This window comes from Leguminivora glycinivorella, chromosome 5, assembly GCF_023078275.1.
Source record: "Leguminivora glycinivorella isolate SPB_JAAS2020 chromosome 5, LegGlyc_1.1, whole genome shotgun sequence".
NCBI lineage: Eukaryota > Metazoa > Arthropoda > Insecta > Lepidoptera > Tortricidae > Leguminivora > Leguminivora glycinivorella.
In genome coordinates, this window is record NC_062975.1 from 18,328,524 (window position 1) to 18,337,924 (window position 9,401).

Below are 9,401 nucleotides of genomic sequence, written 5' to 3' on the forward strand. Positions count from 1 at the left end.
ATAAAATCTAGCCGATGGTTTGTTTTGTTTTTTTTCTTCTGCGGCGTTAGTTTTGTTCTCGTTTGTCTATGATACGGTCATAGCAAAGGTGACTATTTGCATTACGGGATTGAAGATTCGTTTAATATAAGTTAATTTCTTCTTTTCATATAAAAAATACTTGGAATTTTAAAAGGAAAGGTAGGTTGTTATTTGTTTTAATTTTTGGTGAAAGTGTTCACAATCTAATATTTCTTTTTTTTTTGGTTGGCTATGTGGCTAGGACCTCAGGTCGACCATTACGAGTTGTCATTGTCTGGAGAGATCCGTATCTGACAGGATGTGAAACCCCATCCATTAATATCCCAGGCAATCTATTCACTCCGGGGTATGTTTTAGTGTTCAAAGAGTGCTTTGTTTTCTTTATTGTGTGGTCTTCACGTATTAATTAATATTTTGTTCTTTTAGCCGAGCCCGTTAAACTCGACATAACCTAATATGTGAGCCGTCCTTACATTCCATAGAAAAGTAAACAGCCAGTTTTATTTCGGTAAGTGTTGTTAATAAAACAAGTGTTGCTCGGAGGTTATTCCTTCATATTCTTTGTCCAGAACACCGTCTCTTATTATTTTGTATTGCCTTTCCAGCCTTCAATCTCTTCCCATCGCTGCCACGTGAGAACGTGACGGTGACATCCAGAGGAAAACAAGGAAAACACCCAGCCTTTCTGGTGAGTGGTTTTATTAATGTTACACCAAAAACCCCAAAAGCAACCCCGCGATTGAAAATATAAAATTAATTAAAACAACAAGTTACCGATTTCCAAAATTATCTCACCTGGTTATTTTGTTTGTCCACCAGGGTGTTTTTAACCGGGTATATGTTCCATATACTATCCTGCTACTATCCTGGTATTATGTCCTGAACTGGAGTTAGCAGTTTGCTGCAAAAACTACTCGTGAGAGAAACCGCCCAAGTTTGTGAAACGGATTAATACCTAGGACATTTTATACTTGTAATATAGCATTTTAATTAAGGATATCCATCCAGGAATAAGATCAATATAATTTTGTGGAACGATATAAACATACTTCCTTTAATAGAATCTTTAGTTAAATACTTCCACCTCCGTTGGACTGCACGTTGGTGATAGAGAATAAGAACTTAGTGAAGGTTGTTTTTACAATAAATTAGTTAAATTAGTTATAATTGTTTTCTTCAATTGCGATCATTCGTTAGCTAAAAGAGTGAGGAAAGGGGCGCTCTAAAAACTTAAATTTGTTCTTCAGTACTTTCGTCAATAAGTTTTAATATAAATACCTACCTCATTCTTTGCTCCCAGGCGAACGATATCCCATGACCCTGCTCGAGTTTCTTTAAATTAGCTGAGGCATAAATAAAACGGTTGTCCGAACTTATCCCCATAGAAATAAAGTTATTGTACGAACTTACCCCAACCTATGGGCATAGGTTAAAGACACTGTTACATGTTGTTAGTGACCCCCTATGTGGTGCCAAGCATTATAATTTGTGCGCCTCATAAGTTTTTGAGACGCCCTAAAATGTTGATTGTTGTTTTGTGTAAAAAGTGTAAAAGGTAGATTACGAGACAATTCTGATATTACAATGAAATCAGATTAAAAACAATAAATATTTAGATATGCCATTGCCTAAGTCATATATTTCCTTGCCTTCTTATGTAAGTCCCATATTATAATACAAAAATAAAAATGCAGGGAATTTATTTTATAAGCAGTGATGATTATTAAATTTATTAAATATTATTGTTAAACAATATACAACTCTGTTATCAACATACATCGTAACTTTTCCACCTGGCTTAGGAAATATAATTATATTCCTTTAACAATGCTGCACCAAAATAATTGCTCAACGCAGTAGGCATATTTTTATGATATTACTAATGGTATAAATGTAGTGAGATCCTTTAATATTCTTACTAATATAGCCTATAATCGCTATGCGTTGGCACAATACTATTAGAGTTTCATTAATACGGTTCATCCGTAGTCATACTGGTACATAAATAATGATCGTAATTATGGAAACTTCTACTAGTTTGTATGATACCCACTATTTGTAACATGATACCCGAAAATTAATGACCGTTATTATACGGAAGGTAAGAAGTAACGTGCTATATTGAGGGTCTAATTCTTCCTGTAATATAACTACGTTCGTTGGTTTATTATTTTCAACAATTTAAAATTTTAGACATTACCTATTTGAATAGATTTTTGAGGTAGGTTACATGACATTGTGTTTAAAGTATTACAGGTTGTCATTTAATTACGTGCATTTTATAACTCTTTTTTTTGCAACGTTTTACAATAACGGACTTGATAAACAAGTACCTAAAAGGTACAAAAGTTTTAAATTCTTGTCAAAAACCTTCGTGTAAATGTGCTTCAATGAAATATTGCATGCTGCAACATTATGCTGAGGCAAGCTCCTATTTAACGCACATGAATATTTTAATTTCACGTGTATATGTATAACTCATATTCTTAGATGTTTAGTCTAGATTTAAGTTTTCTACTTTATCAAATCCTAATGTAACACTTCTTCATTGTTTGTAACATTTTTATGTGATGTTGAATAAAGTTAAATATACTTTCGAGCTCCTACCAAGCTAACGCGGTTCACTCACCTCTTCGGTCTTCCGAAGGCCAAGAACAACGCCGGAAAACGTGCACCTATCTACAGACTTTGCGACCACTAACTACAATAAGTCTCTTCTCGAGATTGACTTATTCTCAAAGTCCCGCGCCCAGTTCAAGACAGCAGTAACAAATTTGTATAAAAGCAGTAATACAAATATCTAGCAAAGCTTTTTTGTTATTCCCTACCAGCTAAATTAGTTTTAATTAAGCACATTTACAGAAGTCTCTCTTGCTTGTAACTTGTGAACCGCATGTTAGTTTTTAAGTATAAAGTTAAGTGTTATTTTTTCATGTTCTTCGTGATATATATGGAAGCATCTGTGTCTATAAGGATTTTTGTTATTTTAAGACTTTTTATGTTCATGCCATATATGTCTTCTGTGTTATCTCCTTAATAAAAAAAAAAAGATTTTCTATGTCTATGTCTACTTATTGTTAAGAATATAATTATGTCTGGAAGGAGCGACAATTTTAAACAATTTTATTCATAGCTTACTTTATCAGATATATGTACATATTTTAGTGAGTCCAAAAGTTGGCAAAGACTTTGTACCGCCGATCTTTGCCGATGTAAATGTTATTTTAAACAGCAAACTTCGATTAAATTATGACATTTGCTTAACCCTTAAAAGCTGGGCAATCAAAATCTTTACCAACCTGATCTTACCATACGATACCATACCAATTTACCATAGATGCTGTGTATAACAAATATTAAGTAAATATCTATTGTTTGTGGTAGCTACTGTGTTTCTTAGTGATTAGTAAATGCAAATTTTCCGGCCTCACGGTACCCTATACGGTGCCTTTCCTTGTGAATGCAAATTTCCAAGTACTTCTAAACATCAGGTACGGTTCAACCCACTTGTCCCTTGATTCGTTCCTTCGAATATAAATATTTGCTCAACATCGGGCTAGCCCTACCATATACTAGGTACATAAATTAACTGATTGTATTCATTCTCATATGTAGCTTAAATAGCGACTTTGAACGATGTGACTGTGTAAATAAAACTTACATCATTTGTATTCGATTGTATTCAAATAAACCTAAATGTAAAGGAAATTATAGATTAGGTAGGTAATTTTCAAATTTTTACCAGTTAGCGTTAAACATATATTCTTTCAGTCATTTACCATGGCTGTCTAGTTCAGAACAACAGTAAATCCTATAGGATATACTTACTACACTAAGGCGATGACTACTGTAGTACGCTTTTGTCGTAAATATGTAATATTGCACCATAATACAATTTAATATTTTCTTAGTTTCTTAAAAAAATAGGGTGTCTTAGAATCTTATAAAATTAGAGAAATTGTGCAATGTTTGATTGGTACTATAAAACAGAATATTTAATTCAAGTTCTCATAATTATAATTATTCTAGAGACCTTATCAGCCTGAAACTGTCATTATTCATCAAACACTGTTTGAAATAAGTTTTGGGGCCTTGTGTTGGCCACAAATTGAATTTTATTTCACACAAAAGTAATAAGTAAACGAAATTCACTTCAACTCGACATAAAACTTCGCGTCACCAGCCGGCCTAGCCGAAGTGACAATCGTTGTCGCTACGTGGCAATCGAAACGTAGTCTTACTCTGATGTACCGCTACAGAAGACTGAGAAGACCCATAGGGAGATACGATACGTTACCAAACGTAAGCAATTGAAACGTTGGCTAGGTACCTAGACTATTCGAACTCGTTGAGAATTGAAAGTTTCTCGTTTTTCAACTAGTTGTAAAATTTATTTGTGAGTGATCCAAAGTTGGCACAATGTTGTTTGAATAAAATTTATATTTGACTGGGATTCAAACATGAACAGGTATTATTGAAATTTAATTTATGTCAAAGTAAAATTAGTTTACAATCAATCGAATTGATTTTAATCAAAGCTAGAGGACCGACATATTTAATTTAATTTCAATATTTACAGTTATATTTTAGATAAAAAAGTAGCAGTAAAAATTAGACTATCAAGTCGTTACCTACCTTATTATATGATCAATTATGACGTCCGCTTTTCAATCCAGAGGTCACGGATCTCGTAGCAATTAAGTTTTCGGAAATTTTATACGAAATGTAATTTATATTTACCCTAGATTTTCGGTGAAGGAAAACAGCGAGAGGAAATCGGCGTAGGAATTTAAAGGCATATGTAAAGTTTTCAATCTAGAAGGGGCTAGCGTGGGGACTATACACCGAGCCATCTAATGTGTTTTCATATTTTATTACAAATGTGTAATTGTTGCTAAGGAAGCTCGCGGCAAAGAGGATGTGGTCACCATTTGAATTTTAGACAACAATTTTAAAAGATGCGTAATGAAACGACAATACCATAAGTACATATCAGTTATACCTATGTATAATTTCTTCGTCATCATCATCATCATATCAGCCCTTATTGTCCACCGCTGACCGCTGAGCATAGGCCTCTCTTCTAGTACGCCACTTCTCTCGGTCCTGAGTTAGTCTCATCATTATTTACAACTATCTGTCCGATGTCTGGCTAGTAGTCCTTGTAGATAATTTTATAAAAATAAAATTGGCTAACAGCTTTTACTTCATGACCTTTTGTATAACATAAATAATAAGTAGGTCAACAACAAAGTATTACACAAATGCCTATTTTCATAACACAGCATGTTGTGTGCAACTGTTCACACATTTTAATTTACTAACACGAAAACAATGTAAATAGACTTAGGCGCGCCGCTACCGAATGAATAAAATTTACATATACTTCTCTTGGTGTTTCCATTTTAAAATTGTCCAAAAATTCTAAGCTGAATGAAATAAAACTATGGAAACGGATTATATCGCGTATAATGAAACGACGGGTGTCACCCATTGACCACGAATGCTGTTAAGTGTTCGAAACGTCGGGATGAATTTTAAATTCATTATACGCGATATAATCCGTTTTCATAGTTTTATTCCATGGGTAACTATCACGGTAACCGAAAACAATATATATCTTCTAAGCTGAATATGTTTAATTTTATTCCAGTGTCATTAATGTATTCAAATTTACAGAAGTAATATTAAATACCTAAGATAGCCGTGATTATTCTATTGAAATTTGTTATGTTTCAGACAAGGAGAAACAAGGAGGAAACATTTACAATTTTACATGGAAATTACATATTTATATTGGCACACACATACTTAACACCAAATCTATATAAGTAAGTATATTGTCGCCTAGCACCACAGAACTTAATTTAGATAGAAGAAACAAATTCATATATTTGTATAGGGGCCGAGCGTGTCAAATTTTGTACTGAAGTTGATTCTTGCCTGTAATTTTAAATATGTCTCAGGCTCTTGATTGTTCATAATTTTTGTGTTGTTGCAATTGAATATCACGTAACGAGGCATTTTTTATGTTTTGGTTGACTTCAACTTACAAAAATTGACGCCCGAAAGCTGCAAGCTGTGAGTAAAGACGGACAACTCAGTGGTTTTCACTGAGTTCATTTGACACGCTACGTAGATACGTTTGCTTGATCTATGGTATATGTATATGACATCTGTGCCTAGCACCCATAGTACAAGCTTTGCTTAGTTTGGGGCTAGGTTGATCTGTGTTAGGTGTCCCCCAATATTTATTTAGCGTACAGCTCGCTTTGTTAAACATATTGTTAATTAAATAATTTTGCTTTTCTTATCGATATTATATTATTAAGAATTTTTGCTTTTAGGATTTTGTCCCTCAGATATTATTTGACTTTCCTCGTGATGTGTCCTATCGCTGAAAGGCGCAACATTAGATATTGATATTGATTGAGATATTGCACGTCTTTTCTCAATTAGTGAAAATCCGGCTTAGAATAATTGATCAACTCCAGAGTCGCTACTTTAGCATTTGTTTATGATGTTTTAGAATACGTTACTACCCTAGCGTACGTTTTACAATGCGTAAAGGACACAAAACGCTATTTTTAACCGCCGACGCTAAAACGAAGGGGTGTTATAAGTTTGACGTGTCTGTCTGTCTGTCTGTCTGTCTGTCTGTCTGTTTGTCTGTTTGTCTGTCTGTCTGTGTGTGTGTCTGTCTGTGGCATCGTAGCTCCCGAACGGATGAACAGATTTTGATTTAGATTTTTTTGTCTGAAAGCTGAGTTAGTCGGGAGTGTTCTTAGCCATGTTTCATGATCATCGGTCCACTATGTCGCGGTCGGGAATTTTTTTTAAATTTTAATTTTATGGTTAGGTTATTAGTTCTAGTAAGTAACCGATTTGAGGCGCTGTTCACTTTCGCCACCCAATAAGTTTAATTTTCCATTTTAATGGCCACTCCCGCTTCCTGCTGAAAGTGCCGCCCACCCCCTCTCGGTTACCTCACAGTTACCGCCTATCAAAAACGCGAACAGTCGACCTGTCATATTTCACTCATACAAGCATAGTACGTGTTCACCTACACGAGCTTAGACTGTGTGGTAGGAACGCGCCTCTTTCATATATTTGATCGCCAGTGTCCGAGGTGTGACGTTACGCTATTGCTGATATCATAATATCATGGCGTAAGACAAAAGTACCTGGATGAAGTCACTGTCTACGTATGTGTTATGTGTTATTTATCAGCGCCTCGGCTTGCCGTGGCAACATGCTGAGTGGGATCCCATTTAGCATCGAGTTTGTGCTGTATGTACCTATCTATCTTGTATTTGTCCAATTTTGATGTTAAATAAAGTATATTCTATTCTATTCTATTCTTTATTATTCTTAATACAAAATTACAATAACATTTCAACTGAAAAATTAAGGGTTTAAAACCAATCTCGATGGCATCAATATTCCATTTCCCGTTCGTTATGACGGGCTACTAACAAAGAGTTCTATTGAATAAATTATCCTTTATTAAAATATTATTATGGTTACGCTGTCTACTTTCGACGGCATTCGTCCGTTCGGAGTTCGGATTTAAAATGTCAGTAATCTGCATTAAGCTTTTTGGGGTAATTATTGCAGGATTTGAGTGAGTTTTCTGAAGCTCTTTGTAGTATTTTGAATCTAGATATTCAAACTAAGTACTACAAAAAGTACCATGACACAATTAGTGTAAAATAAAGAGCGGTACTTAAAAACTTTTTAAGTACAGATGGTGTTTTTTACGCACTAGTGCGAGAAGTGGTTCATTATAAATAATGTCAGGTCGAAAGTTGTGAGGGCCATCTGTACTGAAAAACGTCGTAAGATAGACGTGCGAAAAGGAAATTTGTAACACGTATTAGGGTGTTTCATTTTTCCAAAATTTTGATTTATCTTTGACTTCGCTTTTCTTCTTGGTTCTACACCTATACAGAGCCCATATACCAAAAATCAGGGAAATCGGACAATATTTAGAGGTCGCGCTCTGTGGCAACTTTTGTCTCAAGAAGTTACTATGGGCGCAGGAGAGGCTAGGAACAAAACTTATGTAACTTTTTGTAGGAGGTGGTTTACTCGACTTCCTTCTAAGGAACAAGTTTTGTTGATTTTTGTCCTGTTTTTGGCATAAAGCAGTGGTCTATCGGCCCTCTCAGGGCACTAATAACAGGATAGGTGGAAGAAATCAAGCGGCACATGGCTATCACCAGGTCCGCCATGGACCGGCTCAGGAAAATATGGAGAAAAAGAAACATCACAAATGCCACTAAAATGCGACTTGTCAGGGCATTAGTATCTCCCAATTTTCCCATACTTCTTTACGGTGCTGAGACATGGACTTCAAGGGGAAAGAAGATAGATGTCCTAGAAATGTGGTGCTGCAGAAGAAAGCTAGGAGTGTCCTGGACAAGGTTCAGATGCTATGGACCGGCCAAGTCAAGGCTGCATTCAGTGGCCCACTCTACGAATGCGTAAGGAGTATGGCCATGCATTGTTAAGCTTGCTACCACCCCTGATGTGACGACTACCACTCTGCCAAGAGTGTAACGAAAAAGAAGAAAACAAGATCGTTCTTTGGCTTAAGTATATTTACCGGGACATAGACCGTACTTACCTTTGTGATTTTTGTTTTCGAACTATTTAATGTCCAGGATGTTAGCGATTATTGTAGCCCTAAAACCAGAGACTTGGTCGATAGTCTGACAATAGTCTATGATACCGCAAAGAGGAGAATATATTTAATAATAGAAATTAACCCTCCAGTCAAAGATAAAGAGCAAAACATCGGTGTCGAACATCACAGAAAATGCGTTACTAACTTACATACTACTTAAGCGAACAGAAGATAAGGTTGCGGCTTACATTTGTAAGCTAAATTATGATGATGATGACTTTCTTTTATCAAGAATGGATGGTACAACTGTTGTATTTTAAGTTTAATAAATTTACTTGTACTTTAAAATAATTTACAACTACTCTATTGTTTTATTTGGTAATAAAATTGGATAACATTACTTTTTAGTGACTTTCTTTCAAACTGTTCATCAAGCGCGACCTCTAAACAACGTCCAAATCACTTGAAATTTGGTATATATGCGTTTAAGATAAGCTAGAACCGAAAGCCGAGCGAAGTCAGAAAAAATATCACAATTTTATTTTTCCCATACAAATATGAAACACCCTAACACGTATCGATTGAAAACACTCCCTTCGGTCGTGTTTTAACTTTTCGTCACTCGTTTCGAGCTTCCTTTTTTACGCACTTAAATTGTATCGTAATGTTATATAATTATTAGAGTTGTCACCCAGGTATATCCTATCGGATATTGGTGGGAATTGGCAGATTACACGGCACTTCAGGCCGA

At 35.1% G+C, this 9,401-nt stretch overlaps 1 long non-coding RNA gene across 1 annotated transcript; it reads left to right on the forward strand.

Moving 5' to 3' along the window:
- Nucleotides 1-488: 488 nt before the first annotated feature.
- Nucleotides 489-963, forward strand: LOC125226217. Its single transcript, XR_007177059.1, has 3 exons — nt 489-529; nt 627-709; nt 841-963. It is a non-coding gene; the product is annotated as an uncharacterized LOC125226217 (long non-coding RNA).
- Nucleotides 964-9,401: the final 8,438 nt, after the last annotated feature.